Source organism: Peromyscus leucopus, chromosome 2, assembly GCF_004664715.2.
Source record: "Peromyscus leucopus breed LL Stock chromosome 2, UCI_PerLeu_2.1, whole genome shotgun sequence".
NCBI lineage: Eukaryota > Metazoa > Chordata > Mammalia > Rodentia > Cricetidae > Peromyscus > Peromyscus leucopus.
In genome coordinates this window covers 22,367,759-22,388,564 of record NC_051064.1, presented here as the reverse complement: position 1 = coordinate 22,388,564, position 20,806 = coordinate 22,367,759, and positions in this window count along the sequence as shown.

Below are 20,806 nucleotides of genomic sequence, written 5' to 3'. Positions count from 1 at the left end.
CAGATATGGGGGTAAAAACTGAGAAATCAGAAAAGAAAAAAGAAGCCAGCCATGTTCTTACCACTTGGAAATACTCAGTCAAAGAGACCTACTTCCTGTATACCCATACCTATATGCCTTTCTGTTCTACATCTCACTTCCTATCTGTCTGTACAGACCTTCAGACCTCTATGGTTAGTGCTGGGATTAAAAGCATGTGTCATCATGCCTGGCTGTGTTCCCAGTGTGGCCTTGAACTCACAGAGATCCAGATGGATCGCTGCCTCCCGAATGCTAAGATTAAAGGTGTGCCACCACTGCCTGACTCCTATGCTTACTTACTATAGTGGCTGGCTTTTTCCTCTGATCCTCAGATAAGCTTTACTGGGGTGCACAATATATTAGGGGACACAATATATCACCACATTAAACAGTGATGGACCCAGGGCCCACACCTAGAATCTGCATTCAGGAGAATGAGGCAGGAGGATTTCAGTGAGTCTAAAACTGCCCTGGACTACATAGTCTAAATAAGTAAATAAACAGCCAATTTTCTTATTTTTCTTATTATTATCACAAAATACGTGGGAGCCAACTTAAGGGAAGATAGGCTTGTTTGGCTCACCATGTTATGATGAAAAGATGGCCGCATGGCTCCTTGGCAGTAGAAGTATACAGTGGAACTCCTCACATCAGGTGGGATGATGAGAACAGGGTCAGAATAAAGGCCAGACTATGACTTTCAAAGTCTTACCCTGCGGACACAGGTCTGCCCAGGCCAAGTCCTAAAAGTTCCACAACTTTCCAAAATGACACTATCAGCTGGGGGGCGAGGGGAGGGCAAGATATGAGCCTGTAGGAGATACTTCACATTCAACCCATAGTACAAAGTATAAAATAATCTATAGTTGTTTATACAAACTGTTTTAGGATTACTATTGCTATGATGAAACACCATGACCAAAAAAAAAAAAAAAAAAAAAAAAAAAAAAAAAAAAAAAAAAAAAAAAAAAAAAACTTGGGGAGAAATGGGTTTATTTGGCCTACACTTCCACATCACTGTTCTGTGAAGGAAGTCAGGACAGGAACTCAAACAGGCAGAAACAGGAGCTGATACAGAGGCCATGGGGGAGTGCTACTTACTGGCTTGCTCAGCCTTCTTTCTTATAGAACCCAGGACCACCAGCCCAGGGATATCCCCACCAACAATGGGCTTGGTCCTCCCTCATAAATCACTAATTAATCAAATGCCCAACAGGCTGATATTATGGGGGCGTTTTGTCATTTGAGGTTCCCTCCTCTCAGGTGACTATAGCTTGTGTCAACTTGACCTAAAACTAGCCAGCACACAAACCAATTCTCTTATGGACAGAGCTCATAAGTGAATGCTTTAACACAGAAATGAAAAATATATAGCAACATGTTGGCTGAATAATTTTTGAAGCGTTAGGTGATGGGTGAATGTGGTGGTTTGAATGAGAATGACCTCCAATAGGCTCTCATGTGTTAGCATGCTCAATCGCTGGTTTGTAGAACTGTTTGGGGAAGGATTAGGAGATGTGGCATTGTTGGAGGAGGTGAATCACTGGGGATGGGCTTTGTGAAGCATGAACCTAACTGGTCTTAAAAATAAAAGCCCTGGAGTCAGACACCTGAAAGATCAGAGAAGCAGAGCAGCCAAGCCACCAGAGACTTCCTACCTCTGCAAAATCTCAGAACACATTGGGAAATCCTGTCTCTACAAATCCTTTGACTGAATGGGCCTGAGAACCTGTCTCCACCTGATTTATATTCCTGTCTCCACCCCTTGGGATTAAAGGTGTGAGCCTCCCACCTCCTGGGATCAAAGGCTTGATCCTCCCTAGTGCTGAGATTAAAGGTGTGAGCCACCACAGCTCAGCTCTGTTTCTCTTTTAGACTGGTTCAATCTCCTGTAGCCCAGGGTGGCCTTGAACTCCTCATCTTCCTGCTTCCTCTTCCCAAGTGCTAGGATTAAAAGATGTGTGCCACCACTGCCTAGCCTCTATGGTTAACAAGTGGTTAGCTCCACCCTCTGATCTCCAGGCAAGCTTTATTTCTCAGAACACAAACAAAATATCGTACAACAGCTTTGAGGTTTCAAAAACCCACTCCAGGCCTGGTTTCTCTCTGTCTCTAAATTGAGGATTAGGATGTAAACTCTTTGTAAGGGGGGTGGGGAAAGGGGAGTTGAGACGGGGTTTCTCTGTGTAATAGCCTTGGCTGTCCTGAAACTTGCTCTGTAGACCAGGCTGGCCTCAAACTCACAGAGATCTGCCTGCCTCTGCCTTCCAAGTGCTGTGATTAAGAACGTGTGCACCCAGCCTAGGATGTAAACTTTTCGCTACTTTTCCAGTACGATGTTGCTTGATATCATGCTCCCTGCCATGAAGGTCATGGACGTAGGCTCTAAAACTGTAAGCAAGTCCCCAATTAAATGCTTTCTTTTATAAGTTGCCATGGTACCTCTTCACAGCAATATAAAAGTAAGACAGTGAATTTTAACATTATACTTTTAATCATTTGTATTTCTAATTCTTTTTTAGTTTGTTTGTTCATTTTAAGATGGGCTCTCAAATATGCCATGCTGGCCTTGAAGTCATCATGTAGCTGAAAGACCTTAACTGCCTCATCTTTCTCCCTCCACTTCACAAGTGCTAAAACTGCAGTTGTGTGTCACCGTATCCAGATAAATTTGCTTTAGTAAGTATGTAGCCTATGTAATTTAAAGTGGATTTTGATTGACAGTGCCAGAGTTGAAGGTTGTTTTGTTTTGTGTTTCATTTTGTTCGGGTGCTAGAGATTGAATATAGGACCTTGTGCACGCTAAGCACATCCTCTACTTTTGAGCTGTGCTTCAGCCCCAAACTGAGAGTTTTTAAAGAGCATATCTCATAATTCAGAATGTATCCCAGAGCCTAGTATACATGAAGTCCTGAGTTTGAGCCACAGCACACACACACACACACACACACACACACACACACACACACACACACATACACACACCACAACACAGAGGTAAAAACAAAAAAACAGGAAATTGTAGCTGGAGGGCTTCTCTCCAGGTTCCCCAAGCCCCGCAGTCCCACAATCCACTTATAAAATAATCACTCAGACGCTTATATCACTTATAAACTGTATGGCCGTGGCAGGCTTCTTGCTAACTGTTCTTTTATCTTAAATTAACCCATTTCTATAAATCTATACCTTGCCACGTGGCTGGTGGCTTACCAGAGTCTCTACATGCTGCTTGTCCTGGCGGTGGCTGCAGTGTCTCTCCCTCAGCCTTCCGCTTCCCAGAATTCTCCTCTCTCCTTGTCCCACCTACCTCCTGCCTGGTCATTGGCCATCAGTGTTTTATTTATATAGAACAATATCCACAGCACTTCCCCTTTTTTCTTTTTTTTAAAAAGGAAGGTTTTAACTTTAACATGGTAAAATTACATATAACAAAACAATTACCGAGCAAGAATTATAGTTACAATATTAAAGAAGATGTCCTATCTATCTTATATTTGTGAGTTTAAGGTTTTATATCTAACTTATCTTTTATCATAACTGAGGAAATTACAACTATCTAGTTTTCAACCACATCAAAGACCTGAGAAGGAACATAATGGTACCTGAGAAATGGTAGACGGATGCAAGCAACTTCGGGAATCTTGCAAGAGTAGACCAAGACAGCTGGCAGCCTGGACAGTCACCTGATGTTTCTCAGCATTGTTGGTGCATTCAAATTGGCTACAGGCCTAGAGTATCTGACAGACCATTTTTAGAAGCAGGAATTCTGAGAGACCATCTTACCCTGTCTTGGCAGAGTACAGTGGTCGCTTTCCTTGTGTCCCGCTTGTCCAGAAAGGACAGCATTGCATTTGTACTGTCAGCCGTCAAGGCAAGGGCAGTTCTTTGCCCAGTAGGCCATTTTGTGCCAAAAAGACAAACTTCCAAATGGAAATGTCTTAGAAGCCCAACATTCTCTCGGGATCAATTGGTGCAGCCAGGAGCAATTGTGTCTCACATCAACAGAATTTTAAGTTATTTAAATGCCATATTCTCTAGGTCTATGAAGTGTTTGAAGATTACCTATCTATCTGAAATATATCTATGTATACCTAGAAGACTTAACTAACATGGCTACAAATATGATTATCATAGATGACTGATTATTAATCTATTTTTAATCATCCATTACAATTTTAAATGAGTTAAACATAATACCTCAAACAAGAATAGAAATATATATATACAGTATAACAAAATTAACTTTAAGTTTGTATTAATAAACTAAAATTTTTACCAATGTAAAACATTTTAAACATAAACTAAAATCTATACCAATGTAAAACATTTTAAACAAGTTGTTCTTTAAAAGTAGGTTCGTTAATCTACCCTTTTATCTTATCATCTCCATATCCTCCTATATATCTATATTATATCCCCTTTTCTTTTTTTAGAAAGAGATCACATTTATAATCAACCTGTTTTAAATAAAAATATTGGTTTTTCTCTGTCCCACACCAGAGGGCTCTTCTGATTTGGGACACAAGAATCCCTTAACCATTTTTTTTTTTAAAGCAATATGTCTGGGTTTAGAGGGGGAGTGAGCCAATTCCACCTCTAAAGCCAGCTTGGTATATTTGGGAATTTGGGCGTAGCATCTCTTACTACTTCCTGCTGGAGGGGGGCGCTGTATCTTATGGGGACGCAAAGAAAATTTTAGACCTATGGAGTAGTCCGTGAGGCTGTATTATGTGAACCAGTTGCCTTGAAACCGATCTGGATGTTGGATCATCTGGGCCATGGTGTCATCGGAGTCCTTTCAGGGGGTCTTGGCTGGTGAAACCTGATGTATCTTAATCTGGAACAAGTCCACAGCCTCTGGCTTTCTGTGGAAACAAAAGCAGAACCTCTTTTCCAAAGTAACATATCCTTATATCCAAATTTTGAAGTCAAGGTACCTTTAAAATATACATTTTGGCATAACTCAACAGCTTTTGCAATCAAATGTTTTTCTTTAATTATGAATATCAAAGAGAACATAATCCAGATTCTCTGTGTGGTAGCCATCTTTATGTGGCTTATGTTTTATATTACCTTGAGCCTTGAGCCTATTGCTTTAAACTGCACCATTGTAAGCCTGAAACGGCGCTGTGGCTGCTGGCTCCGCCCACTTCAGCTTCCCAACATGGCAGTGGTACGTTTTCTGCCAGCTCTGGGAGTCATCAAGTCTCAGAAATAGTGGGTCTAAGCTTTTATCAAAGCAGCGTGTAGCCCAGAAACCTCTTTTTTTTTTTTTTTTAAATACTAGTAAAGACTAAATCTACCACACAGCTTAATTTGCCGCTGGCAGATGCCTCATTTCCGCCATACTGCCGGTCAAACGCACCCGCCAGGAACCCGCCAGTGTCCAAACTTGCGTTTTGCCACATCTAGCTGCCCGTATGAGACAAGAAGCAGGAACCTGGTTTTGGCTCTGTTTAGAATTGGTTATTAAATATTCTCAGGTTTAAGGTGGAAACTCGAGCCGTTGGGCGCCATTTGTTGCTAACTGTTCTTTTATCTTAAATTAACCCATTTCTATAAATCTATACCTTGCCACGTGGCTGGTGGCTTACCAGAGTCTCTACATGCTGCTTGTCCTGGCGGTGGCTGCAGTGTCTCTCCCTCAGCCTTCCGCTTCCCAGAATTCTCCTCTCTCCTTGTCCCACCTACCTCCTGCCTGGTCATTGGCCATCAGTGTTTTATTTATATAGAACAATATCCACAGCAGGAAATGGAAAGAAAAATACTTTAGAGTGTATCCAATATAATTTGTGATGGTTAATATAATACTCCAGCCCCAAGTGCAGGGTTTTTAAAGCATATATCATACAACTGAGAATGTAGCTCAGGTCCTAGCATACACAAGGCCCTGAATTTGTCCCTTAGCACTACAAAACAACAACAACAACACAAAGAAAATAGGAAGAAAAAAAACTTAACAGTGTAAAGGAATATGTGAGATAGAATATGTGACGGATGACTAACTTGATTGTCAACCCAACAAGATTAGGGTTTCCTAAGATATAAAATTCTGGGCATATCTGTGGAGGAGTTTTCAGATCAGGTTAACTGGGGTGGGAAGACCTGCTCCGAATGTTGGCAGCACCCACTATGGACTGGAGTCCTAGACTGATGAAAAGTCAAAAGCTGTCTCAGCACCAATGCCCGTCAATCTCTGTTTCCTGATTAGGGATATAATGTGGTCAGCTGCCTCTGCTCCTGCTGTCACGCCTTCCCCACCATGATGGGCTACACCCTCAACCTGTGAGCCCAAACCCCACCTTCTTCCTTTTGTTAAGTATTTGATTATAGCAATGAGATAATTAATTAATACAGAAAATTGGCACTGAGGCTATCAATTAGGGAAGAGGTGGACGATTAGAGGAGAGAAGCAAGAGAGGACAACGGGGAATTGAACATGATCAAAATACATTATATGCATATTACATGTATGTATGAGAATGTACCAATGAAACCTACTGCTTTATTCAGTTAATATACACTAATAAAATTTTAGGGCTGAGCATATAGCCCAATTGATAGAAGTACTTGTCTGCCATGCTCAAAGCCCTGGGTTCATTCCTCAACACCATATAAACCAGATGTATGGTCCACACTCAGGTACTCGGAAGGCAAAAGAAAGAAGATCAAAAGTTCAAGGTCATTGTCTGCTGCAGTGATTTGGAGTCAGCCTGGGCTTCATGAGAAAAAAAGAAAAATGACTACAATGATGATTTGCTATCTTCAATAATAATATTTAGCAAATAACTAAGAATTTAAAAGACAATAGCCGGAGTGTCAATACCACAATTAGAAGAAAGTAATGCTCTAGGCTTTACAAGTTGGTATTAGAGAGTGAGCCTACCAGCACAAAGGAATTACATGTTTACACTAAAGTAAGAGTCTTCTAAGAGTAGGAGCTGTAGACACAGCTCAGCAGTTACAAGAACTTGCTGCTCTGGCAGAGGACTGGGGTTCAGTTTCCAACACTCATATGATGATTCACAGCCATCAGTAACTCCAGTTCTAGGGGAACTGATGCCTTCTTCTGACCTCTGTGGGCACCCTGCACGTGTGTGGTGCACAGACATACATGCAGGCAAAACACTCATGCACACAAAATAAAGACAAGTCTAACCAACAAACAAAAAGGATCTTCAAAATATAGCATGGCCATGTTTTTATGCCAAAAATTTGTTGCCTGCTATGAGGTCACTGGCATCACTAAGTTAGGCGACAATCTAATGAGATATTATGTGCCTTTAGCCTAAGCTTTTAAGGAATACTGGTCCTTTGAAATAAAGATGACATTTAGAGTGTTGGGTGGGGAATAGGATAGAATAGAGAGGGGAAGAGGGAGAGGTAGGAGGTAGAGAAAATGGAAGAACAAGACATTTGGTGAGACCAGAGATAGCTCCTATCGTGTTCTGTGAGGCTCGGCTTCTTTAAAAGCTAAGGAGGAGGATCAAACAAGGACAGGCCATGGTTTGTGGTTTTAGAACCTCTTCCCTTAGGAATAAGCAGGAGCTGACACAGCTCTCCTTGGGAACAGCAGGGAACAGCACTGGGCTGGGCATGCAGAGAGCCTCTCAAGTGGATGCTCTGGAAGCCTGGAGATCCCACCCACATTTTTGCTCAGTTTTTCCTTGGCACTCACCCATCTGTATTACTCATTGCAACACTTCCTGAACACCCCTTTTCCAAACCTCTGCTCCTTCCTAGCCCTCTGGAATGTTATCTCACACCTCCCTCTCCTCCCAGAATTCCACCACCCTGCCGGGATCCCTTTGACACATTGCCTGCCTCAACTCTCTGCAGGGCTAACTTTAACTCCTTAGGGTTCTTCATATCTCCCAAGCACTGCATACAGAACCTCACTGCCCTTAGCATCAGACTGTGAGAGCCAAATCAAGGTATATCCACAAACTTGGACACTGTATAATGGACTAATTACTAGATTAGCCCCAGATACAAACCACTTACAGAAAAGAAACCACATTTATTCTTCCTAAGTCCTACCTACACCTAACTCAAGTGTAAATATAATATAGGGAAGATTTATTTTAACAGTATTCATACTACATTTCCTTTTTGTATTTTATATCAGCAGTCTTTCTGTTCTATGTCTGTTTTTCTGTCTACAGGGACAGCTATTAACTTATTTTTGAGTGTCATGTCAGTACACACTGTAAGAGAGGGACTGATTGATCAGACCAAAGTTGTTCATTTTTAACTATAAAAATGCAATCATGATAAAGAACTATGCTTCATATAGCTGGATGACCTAGAAATCACTACAGCCAATATTGTAAATGTTTTATTCTCATGTGTACCTTGCTCATGTAGCCAATCTGCTTTCCCATAATTTTTGGATCCTTTTGCATTCTATGATATTGATACTAGTTTGGTGGAATGTTGTGGAATAATATTTTTGTACACTGTAAAGATTATGTCATTCTAATTGGTTTAATAAAAAGCTGAATGGCCAATAGCTAGGCAGGATTTCCTGGAAGAGAGGACGCTGTGAGGAAGAAGGTGGAGACACAGAGCAAACCGGATGGGCAGTATGGAGATGAGGTAATAAAGCCATGAGTCAGAAAGTAAATTAATAGAAATGGGTTAATTTAAGTTAATAAAAGCTAGTTTAAAACAAGCCTATGCTAAGGCTGACCTTTCAGAGTTAGTATAAATCTCCATGTCATTTTTGTGAGCTGATGGCCTAAAGAAAAATCTGTTTACAGTGGAAACAGGGGACTCCCAGAACAGTGACACAAAAGAAAACCAATCAACTTTACTGCAAAATGTACAGCTCTGAGTATGGGTGAGTGGGAGCTAGAAAGAAGCACAAAGCCTGTCTGGTCACCTCCCATGGGTGTTGTGACAGGTCCTTGGCTATGTGAGTCAGAAGGCTGGAATAACCACTTTACAGTCAGGGGATCTTCAGCTTTAAGGTGGTGATTGAAGTCATGAGATTGGTGATGATCTTTATTGCAAATGAGTAATGAAAGGCAAATGGAGGAGGCATATAAGTAGCAGGGAAAAGAAGAGCCCATCTGTCTCGGTCCATTTTATGTGACTATAACTGCATATCACAAAATGGGTAAATGACTAAGAACAGGAATGTATTTCTCAACAGTCCCAGATCAAAATGATTGTGCTCCAGTGTCTTATTGCTGTGTCCCCATAGGGCAGAAGGTGAGGAGGCAGCAAAGGACAAGCTCTTCTCCCTGACAAAACAAAGGACAATGAACCTACCCTACAAACACCCCTTAACAGGAAAGCTCTTCTTCATCCACACATGAGGTCATAGTTCTGGGGACCTGAGCATCTCCAACTAGGCAGCTCAAACCTCCAACTAGGCAGCTCAAACCACCACACTCAGCTGAGAAACTTATTTTCAAACTAATTTAAACAACTAATATTTGAATGACTAGTTGTACTACATTTCATTTCAACTCCAACTAGAGAGTGTCAGCTGAGGGACATTTCTGACACTGACTGCAGAATGGTCAGAGACTCTACAGGTTAAGGACAAAGTCTACAATATAGCCCGCACTTCTAACAGTCAGGTTCCCCCAGGACAGCCTCATTTCTTACTGACTGTGTAAATCCAAAGGGCCCATAACATCATCACATCTGATCCTTTGCCAGAGCATAGTATTTGCAGTAATATTTTACTATAAATGGTGCACATAGTGGCATGAGATGTGTGATTGGAAACCTATAGGGATATTGAGGCAGGAGAATTCAAGGCCAATTTATGCTAATAGCAAGACTCTCTCTCTCTCTCTCTCCCTCTCCCCACCCCACTGTGTGTGTGTGTGTGTGTGTGTGTGTGTGTGTGTGTGTGTGTGTGTGTGTGAGAGAGAGAGAGAGAGAGAGAGAGAGAGAGAGAGAGAGAGAGAGAGAGAGACCAATGACATGGCACAGTAGGTAAAGGCATTTGCTGCCAAGCCTGATTTGAGTTTGATCCCTAGAATCCACATGATGGAAGGAAAATACTAACTCCTACAAGTTGTCCTCTGTGTCCTCTGACCTCCACACATGCACCACCAAGGCATGTGTGCCCACATACATGAACATATTCTTAATAGACTTCTAAAATAACATAGGGAACTTTGTTATATAAAATAACATAGGCCAGCTCCCACCTTTTAAAGGGTTCCTATGAGGAGGAAAGAGGAATAAGAAACAATTTAGATAGAAAGATGAAGGAGATGAGACAGACAGAAATACAGGATAGCTTCAGGAGGACTTGGATCAAATCCACCAGCCCCTTCTATCTCTTCAAAAGGACTTTTTATAACAATGCCAAGGGGTGGGGCAAAAGATCTCCCCCTTGTTAGATACCACACAGCCAAGTGCAGACCCTTCCAAATACCTGGTAACCACACCCTTGGACAAGTCATCCCCTTATGCAGCCCTGTTGGATAAAGCAAGCTCAGATCTCACTAGGAAACCTCTGTGGCCCTCCACAGTTCCCCCCTCTTAATATAATAAAGGGCCCCTCAGACCCCTCATATAGGCTGTGTCTGCCTTAGGTCATCTTCTTCAGCTAGACAAGCCTTACCCATCATGGAGATATACTTTCTGTCAAGCCTATTCTGTCTTAGGTTGAGAGCTAGGAAGAAGAAGGTTGCCTATCTCTGACTCCCAGCCTCTGGCAGGAGGGAGCACAAAGCTTCACTCAGCTCTGACTCAGGTCACTACTATGAGCTTGCAAGTAGCTGGAACAACCACAGCAATCCCTAGGGCTGCCACACACCCCCAGTAAAGGAGTAGAGGATAATAAAGATGAAATGTTCCTTTTTGAATGGGTCTAAGATGTTTATAATAGTGTTAGCTGTGCCAGGCCCTTTTTAAATCAATAAACTCTTGATGGAAATGCATCAAATAAACTGCATCAAACTTAAAGATTCCTGTATCGTCAACAAACCATGCTGCATTAATATCAACAAATTAACATAATTCTAGTATGAACTATACATGTTTATACTTATTACAAACTTACATTCAAAAGCAAACTCTCTATAGGACTACTTTGTAAACTTTAGCAAATATCTAAAAGAGATCTCTCAACAGAACTATATACATTTTCTTCTAATAAGGCAAAGTACATGAATCATGAGTCACCACAGTTAAAATTACAGATGAACTCAAAAGTGTTTCATTTCTGAGGTTTGAAGTTCAGAGTCAGTTTTGCTAACATCCTTAAAGTTCCACTAAGAGTTTGAAATCAGAGCCTAATTCATCAGCTGCTCAAGAGTCTTTATATCAAACTCCCTGGACTCTAGAATTTGGTGAGTGCCGCTGCTAGAGGGCTGCACACTCAGGATGAGGCCACTCCCCCAAAGTCACCTTTCCTGCTGGGCCCTCCCAGCCATTCCAGAACGGGCAGAAGTGCACACAGTGACTGATGGTCGTGAGCTGGTGAGCAGTCCCTTTACTCATTGTAGCTCCCCTGTGTGCCACAATTCAAACAGATGTTGCTAAAAAGTTCACTCCCCTCTACATCAGCACTTTATGACAATCTTTCCCAAGAACCTTGCTTCTGGGTGATGATGGTCACCATAGTAACTGAGATGCCTATCTACTCAATTAATAGGACTCAAGAACTGCCTCTTGAAGGGGCCACACATTAATCTGCTGCTAGTAAACAGAAGCAGTGTGGCTCTGGGCTCCATTTCATTCCAGCTTTTACTAAATAGCGGCAAAATCTTTGTCCCAAACTCCTCAGTCATCTGGTGGCCCCCTTATTCTCCTACTTTCCCCAGACTGCAGGAAGAAACATCAATATCAGGAACATTGGTTCTGTCAGCAGCTGTGGTGTCATCAGAGCTGACATTCCTCTGTTCTACACATCACACCAAGCACTCAGGTAACCATCAAGTTTGATTTGATGACTGAGGGTATAAGTCCCCCTTCTTAACTTTTTGAAGGTGCATTTTAAGACTGCCATGAGCTCTTTGAATGATGCCTTGTCCTTGATAGATTTCAATTAGCCCAATGCTAATGCTCTCTGGCATAACCCAGGTTCCTTATTTGCCCTTAAGTTTTTTCTCCACACCCAAACAACTTCCCAGTGTACCAACCACTTTCCCTTGCTTTCTAAAGGATCTCAAAGAAGCCTGACAAGTGACTTTAGCATTTACTTGCCTCCTGACAGGCAAGCTTTGTTCATCTGTTTCCAGTTTCAGGGAGGTAAGGCTAACAAAGCTTGCAAAAAAAATGGTGTTTGGGGCTGGAAAAAAGTGGCATTTTGGGCTATATGGGCAGCAAGCCATTTTTAACTCCTTAAGTTGTTTAAAAAGAATTTGTAATATGCATTTGCATGATATTTCCCTGGGAGTCTTGCTGCTCTATTATGGGGAACATTTGAAAGCCTCGTCTGGATTCACCCTAGCCTAAAAGGGCTCTTTTTACACAGTCTGTATTTGTCTTGAAATCAAGATCAAGTTTTTGCTTTTTGCCACGGGAGGTTTTTATCCTCCCTGTGTTCACCTTAGGACACCTGCATTACTGTTTAACAGGTATACTGTCTCAATCAAACTCCCCACCTGGCACTGTCCCCAGAGTGGGTTGCATGGTTCAGACCAGTGCTTGGTGTCAGAAACGAGAGCCCCTCAAGACTCATGCCCTGCTGCCCCACCTCACCAGGTCAGTGAAAAAAATGATGAGACAACTTGAAACAAGAGCCTTTTCAGAGAGATTTCCTCCCAGACAGATCCCCTTTGTCTCTGCTTGTTTCTTCCCTCCAGATGCAGAGTCACTGATGCTGCTACCTCTGCCCAGGCTCTCTGCTAGCCACTTTCTGTTCTGGGGGTAGGGGCTTTCATCCTCATTTCTGCTTCATTTGTACAGCCAAATACCACCTGAGCATTTCTCATGCTGCCATTGCAGCTACTACTAGGGACTTAGACTCTGCTCTTTTCATTGCAGGGAGGATTTCAAAGCATCCACTGCTCTCTCCATGCCAGAGCTCATCCCATCTGGCATCTTGTCAGCCAGCAGCTTTCTCCCGGGTCCCATACACCACCTCTGCCATGGTTCCACCCTTGGGGATGCTGCCTGGTGACCACATGGACCCCAGTATCCCCAGAACGCACTCAAACTCAGAGGTGCCTGCTCTCTGGCCCTCTGCTTCCCAAATGCTGGCTTGAAGAGGAGACACAGTGCTAACAGTGAGAGTCTGCAATGCTCCAGGAGTTTTTGTGCTAGGGCAATTATGGGCAGCTTTTCCATTGTGATAGATGACCCCTCCCAGGTGAGTCTAATTCTGCCCCTACAGAAGATAAAGAGACCTGAAGAACTTCCAGTTTTTGAGTAAGAGAAATTACTAAGTTTTTCAAGCCTTCCAGTTCCTTCCTTGTCTCATCCCAAGACTTCTGTTCCCTAAACTCAGCTTCATGGCCAAGAGGAAACTGACCCTGATTATGTGGTGCTGTAAAAGTGTTTTCAGGCACTGCTGGCAAAGTTTTGTCTCATCCACATCCACCTTAGGGAAAATTTCCCCCAGTGTCTCAGGGGCTTAGATCTAAGCTATCCCAGATTAATGCCCACAGACCAAAAGCTTCCACAGGATTCTGGCCTGTTTTTCTCATAGCAGTTTTGCATTTTCATTCTGATTCTCCCCCAGGAATATGTGTTCAGAGTCCCATAGTAAGAAAACCAAGGACCCACTTCCTTTATGAACTCCAAGCATATCTGTACTTGTTGTAGTTCCACCTTAACCCCTCTAGTTTTTTTTTTAACTTTCTACAAGTGAATCTTTAAAGACCTGCTTATTATCCCTGCCCCATTTCAGCACTTGGAAAATTCTACTCTTATCCTAAGTTTCTTCTTACCCAATATTCCTATACGTAACCCTATATTTTTACCTAATTTTAGTAGATAGAAATTAAGAGAGAAAGAAAGAAACCTAGACAGAGAGAGATGCATGCTGCAGCCTAATCCTTTTTATATACAATTTTTGTTCCCAAAGAATTAAATTTTTTTACTTCACTTTTACTACAAAACTGGACATGTCCAACTGCTTCCTACAGGGTACTTTCCTACTCTCACTTAACTTCATCTGCACCAAGTCCCTAGTTCTGGTGCCATCTGTGGTGGTACCTGAACCTATGTCCCTGTTCAGGGCACCATCTGCGGAACGCCAGCTCCCACCTTTTTAAAGGATTCCTATGAGAAGAAGAAAGGAATAAGAAACATTTTAGATAGAAAGATAGTGGAGATGAGGCAGACAGAAACACAGAATAGCTTCAGGAGTACTTGAATCAAATCCACTAGCCCCTTCTGTTTTTTCTGTTTTTTTTTTTTTTTTTTTTTTGGTTTTTCGAGACAGGGTTTCTCTGCGTAGTTTTTTTTTTTTTTTTTTTAAAGGTTTATTTATCATGTATACTGTGTTCTGCCTGTATGTCTGCCTGCAGGCCAGAAGAGGGCACCAGATCCAGATCTTATTATGGATGGTTGTGAGCCACCATGTGGTTGCTGGGAATTGAACTCAGGACCTCTGGAAGAGCAGCCAGTGCTCTTAACCGCTGAGCCATCACTCCAGCCCTCTCTGCGTAGTTTTGCGCCTTTCCTGGAGCTCACTTGGTAGACCAGGCTGGCCTCGAACTCACAAAGATCCGCCTGGCTCTGCCTCCCGAGTGCTGGGATTAAAGGCGTGCGCCACCACCGCCCGGCACTAGCCCCTTCTGTCTCTTCATCCACTGGTCCCTTCTGTCTCTTCAAAAGGGCTTTTTGTAACAATGCCAAGGGGCAGGTCAAAAGACCTCCCCCTTGCTAGATCAAATCTCACAGCCAACTGCAGACCCTTCCAAGCACCTGGTAACCATGCATGTGGTCAAATCATCCCCTTATGCAGCTCTGCTGGGTAAAGCAAGGTCAGAGCTCAGATCTCACTGGGAAACCTCTGTGGGCTCTCACAAACATGGAACACCACCCTTTAAGCATATCAATGTGTTCAGAAACCTCAGTCTCAACAGGTCTCAGTGCCCATATAGTTATTGCAATTTCATTGTGAAAGCATGATTGATTGCATCAATGACTACATGATTGATTTCCACCTCTGACTCCTCTCTCCAGAGTGAAGGTGCACCAAAATCCAAAGGGAACATTGTTAAGTTCTCCAGGTGACAGTGAAGCACCCCAGTCTCCTCTTCTGTGTGTGTGTGGGGGGCGGGGGTGTAAAACATACCTGCTGCTTTCTCAAAATACTGAGGAGGTGTGAGATCAGCTAACACTAGATAGATAAGCTTTGAACTAACTTCCATCACACACCATGAATAGTGGCACCCATTGTGGGTTTCTCAGCCACATGGACATTGTCAAATCCTGCAAATTGCATTTGAAGTTTGTCCTAGTTAAGAGTTCTATTGCTGTGAAACACCTGATGGAAAGCAAGTTGAGGAAGAAAGGGTTTATTTGGCTTAGACTTTCTTGTGTGTGTGTGTGTGTGTGTGTGTGTGTATTTATATTATTTATTTTCATTTTATGTTCATTGGTGGCTTACACTTTCACAACACTGTTCATCATCAATGGAAGTCAGGACAGGAACTCAAACAGGGCAGTAACCTTGAGGCAGGAGCTGGTGCCGAGACCATGGAAGGGAGCTGCTTATTGGCTTGCTCACCATGGTTTGCTCATCATTGTTTTTTAGTAGAACTCAAGACCAACAGCCCAGGGCCACTCACAATGGGCTGAGCTCTTCCCCATCAATCACTAATTAAGAAAATGCCCTACAGGCTTAATTATAGCCTGATCTTTTGGAGGCATTTCTCAACTGAGGTTCCCTCTTCTCAGATGACTCTAGTTTGTGTCAAGTTGACATAAAATTAGCCAGGACAAGGTTCTATTCAACAATGAACAAGGGAGGGGAAAGGGAGGGATGGAGGAAGGGAAGAGGAATGGGAAAAAAGAGAGCAAGAAAGAAGGGGAGGACAGAGGAAGGAAGGGAAGTATAAAGGTGTGAGAAGGTGTGAGAAGCTTTAATGCCCGCCTCCCATGAACCCTGACTCCTAGCTTTTTGCCTTTTGGTAATCCAGACTCTGAGTTTGGTCAGATAGCCAACTCACAACACTCACACATTATATATAAAAAAAAATGTAAGCAGAAGTTTGATGCGCTTGTGTATTTGGACTTAAGGAATGCAATTTCTTAGAATCAGCTTTCACACTGGGGAAACCCAACAATCACCGCCAGCTCCTAGCAGGTAGCCAGCATCATCTACCAGTCTTGTAATCTACTTCAGCATACCAGCCAACACCAAAAGACAAGAACAATGTGACCAACCACAAGAATCGTAGGAAATATTTGGAGTGGTATGTTTTCAGCTGGAACCTCCAGCTCACTCCTGCTTGATCCACAAAGCCCCATTCCTCTCTCTCCAAACCCCATCCTCTCAGAGAATCTCCAACAAAGAAAAGGAGACAAAGAGCCAGTTTCTCATTCCTTTTTCCCCCTCGAGAAAGGTTTCTCTGTGTAGTCCTGGCTGTCCTAGAGCTCGTTTTGTAGAACAGGCTGCCCCGAACTCACAGAGATCCTCCTCCCTCTGCCTCCCAAGTGTTGAGATTAAAAGCTTGAGCCGCCACCACCCAGGCCCAGTTTCACATTCTTCGCAGCTGTGGCAGCTCCTCTCCTGAAGTTGCCGGTAGCCTAAGACCCTGCCGAAAGCAGTTAGCTTTTGGTCATACTTGGCACAAACACAGCTTGTGGAAGACATGCCATCATCCCTTGCCTACAGGGTGTCTAATCTCCCTGCTTTAGTTTGGGCACATGAGTTTTCCGGCCCCAATCTCTGTGGCTGGAGGACTCACCCAGGAGTCACTTTGCTCAAATAAACCTGTTGTTTTACTTTTTCAGTTTGGCTTGATCTGGCTTACTGCATCTGAGGAGAAACCTATTATCGCATTACAGAAAACCTATTAGTATGAAACAGCAATGAACAACAGAAACACAAGACCATGAGAGCAGAAACCTAAGGAGCCTTAGAGAAGCTGCTTGTCTGGAGGAGTAAAAAGCCTTCCCACAGGAATCAAGGCTTTGCACGGAATCTGAAAGAATGTGAGCTCAGTTCAGGCCAGGAGAGGAAGGGCTGGTAGCTGAAGGAAAGAAAGTGCCTTAAAGTTATATAGCTTATATGAAACTTATAGAAAGGCAAACGTATAAGCACATGTACATACACATTTATTTTGTATAATAATAACATATTTAAGCAGGAATTGAAAGCTCAGAGCTAAAACTGTTATCCTGTTTTTCCTTACTAATATAGACTTGCTATTATGAGCCATCTGTGCCATGAACTCATTGTGCTCAGACCATCTGTAATGTTCCTAATCTAATGGATTAAAGGATGGTTCATGCCCTCATTAGAAGACCTCAAAAAACATTTGTTGCATATGACAAGATACTGACTGCTCTACATTGTATAAAGCAATTCAACATAAATGAATCTCCATAAGACTGGGAAGAAAATGCAGCATGCCTACAAACCCTTCTACAGTCTCTTATACATTGTTCCTCTTGGTAATCTCATGAGCAGGTATAACTTATTTTTATTACTCAAGAAAGTAAGGCTTTCACGGTTTATTAATTTCCCCAAGATCACATAGCTCAAAAAAGGCAGAGCCAAGATTTAAACTCCAGGATGCCTCCTTCCAAAATTTGTAATCTCCATGGTAGCTGCTGCTGGCTGCCTTCCCTGCATGCTTCTGTTCTCTCTAGACATTAGTTTAGATTCTCCCAGGCAGTCAGTGGGCTACCTTCTAGAGTGAGCCTCTTGCTTACAGAATGTTTCTTAGCAACGGGTTCAGCTGACATTTGAAGCTGGTCAGTTCTTACTTCTGCAGGAACATCCCTCCCATGCACCTTGAAACATTTAGCATCTCTGAACTCTGCTGTAATCATTCTGCCAACTCCAAATGCCCACTCATTCCTGCATGCCAGTCTCTTGCTTTAGGATGCCTGCTCCCTAGGGTGTGTTGTGCTTTCTGCCAAAGATGAGCTCAGTGGTTTACCTGGTAGTTGGTAAGCCAACCATCAAAGGGAATTTCTCTGCTGCAAGGAATGGTCCAGGATGAGAAAGATGTTTGGAACAATGAGAGGTAAGGGAAAGTCTATTGGGGAGCTCTGTGCACAAAGCTGAGCACTCTGGATAGAGTGAACCTGAAAGCAGCAGCTACTCAGCCCTCGGGGGTTGTGTGTGGTGGTGAAACACAATTTCTCAGCAAGGTCATCACCAATCTGAAAATGAAGTGAAATGCTGGAAGGGAGCTGAGCCTCTCAGGAAGAGAGCTGCGATGCAGCGATCACTTATGCATCCCTGGGCTTTTTGGGGGGGAATGGTCCAGCAATTTACCATACTACTGAAGCACAGAAAGTAAGTAGTAACTTCTCAGTGCTGGACTTTCAGTTGTTAACAAGGCAAATACCTTACCCACTATCACCCCTTTTATGGCCCCTAAGCCTGGCCTGAGCACGTAGCTCAGTTGATAAGTCATTTGCCTAGCATGCACAACCCCTGGGTTTGGTCCCCAGTGATACATAAAACCAAGCATGTCACAGAGAAGAAGGAGGATCAGTTTAAGGTCATCCTATGCTACATAGCTAGTTCAAAGCCAGCTTCTCTCTATAAGACTGTCTTGAAAAGGGGGGTGGGGCGCTTAAGTCCTAACTCTTTTTGCCTAGAAACCATGCTCATTTGAGTTAGCAGCCTCATGGGACAGAAAGCAGACAGGGATTTCTATTTAAAACTTCTCTCACATGTTTCACTCTGATGCTTCTGGTGACCATCCCACGAAGGGACAGCTACATATACTTGCTTAACTGGCTCTGCTACTCCAACATGTTCGCATACACACACACACACACACACACACACACACACACACACACACGCGACAGAGTTGTATAATAACCACACCTAGTCACAGTAGGACTCCATGGGATTTGTGTCTGCTTGCTTTTGCTTAATTTTTTTTTCCAAAACAGGGTTTCTCTGTGTAGCCCTGGCTGTCCTAGAACTCAATCTGTAGACCAGGCTAGCCTCGAACTCACAGAAATCTGCCTGCCTCTGCCTCCCAAGTGCTAGGTGATTAAATGAAGGCATCACCATCACCCTGCAAAAAAAACCTTTTTTAAATTCATCGTGTGTGTGTGTGTGTGTGTGTGTGTGTGTGTGTGTGTGTGTGTCTGTGTGTCTGTGTGTGTCTGTGTGTGCGTGTGCGTGCACCTGTATGTGTGCCATATATATGCAGTGCCTGCAGAGTCCAGAAGAGGGTGTCAAATCCCGTGGAACTTGTGTTACAGATGGTTATGAGCCACCTGATGTGAGTGCTGAGAACTGAACTTGGGTCCTCTGAGAGAGCAGCAAATGCTCTCCTCTCTCCTTTTGTGTTTCTTTTTCTTCCTCCTCCTCCTCCTCCTCCTCCTCCTCCTCCTCCTCCTCCTCCTCCTCCCTTTTGGAGTTCTTTGAGGCTAGCCTCACACTCTGTTCTCCTAACTCTGCCTTCTGAGTGCTGGGCTGTACCTGCCCTCCCTCACCCCAGCTCAGGGTACCCCAGCCTGGCATCTGTAAATTAAAAAATTGTGCTTTAAAAGTATCTTAACTTGCCGAGTGGTGGTGGCGCACACCTTTAATCCCAGCACTCGGGAGGCAGAGGCAGGCGGATCTCTGTGAGTTTGAGGCCAGCCTGGTCTACAGAGTGAGATCCAGGACAGGCACCAAAAACTACACAGAGAAACCCTGTCTTGAAAAACAAAAACAAACAAACAAAAAAGTATCTTAACTTTCTGAACTTCCCGTTCAGAGTGTCAACTTGGTTGTTTTTGTTAATGTGTGTTTCTCTCTTTGCTTTGATAGTGTCAACTTGCTAGAATCCATCAGGAAGAGAGTCTCAATGAGGGACCGTCAAGATTAGGTTGGCCTATGGGCATACTTCTAAGAGGTTTTTTTTAGTTAGGCTAAAGTGGTAGGAAGTTCCACCTTCAATATGAGTGGTACCACTTCATAGTCTGGGCTAAATGAAACAGCTGAGTGTTGGCAAAGTCCTCAGCTTCTGGACTGGAGATGCACTGTGAGTAGCTGTCTCAAGAATCTGCTATTGTGACTCCCTGACAATGATGGATGGCAGCTTAGAACTGTGAACTAAAAAATACCCTTTCTCCCCTGAATTGCTTTTGTTCAGTAATGTTAGGGTCCTGGAGAAGTCCCACAAAAGACCACCATCCATGTATACAATCAGCAAGTGTGTTTATTACCAGCATACTGGGGCCATCCATCCTACACAGAGGCAAGATGGTGAGGACCCTGAGAGAAGCTTACAGACTCCTTTTAAGCACAGCTAAGGGGAGGGCCTAGGGCAGTTAAGTCACTTTAGATATGATTGGCTTAAGCAAGTGGCAATCATATTGGTACACTCTAATTGGTTAGGGCTAATCAGGCTACAGCTTTTCTATTTTGGGGCAGGCCTGGACAAATCCAGGGCTTTGTCCTTGTTTGGTTATCACCTTGAGCTGCTGATTTTGGCTCAGGCCTGGTGCTGCACATATCGGGCCTCCCCATCCTTGCTGACAGGAGTGTTGGAGATTGACTCTCTTGATCTGAGGAACTGAGGCCTAGTTCTTAACTGAGTTATTAGGGCAGGCTGTCATGATACTTGCCTGACCCTCTCACAGGGTATTTTCTAATAAGCGGAAAATAAACTGAGACATTCATCTTTCCTTCCTGGACGTACTCCCTTTTCTCCCCAGAAGACGTTCTCTT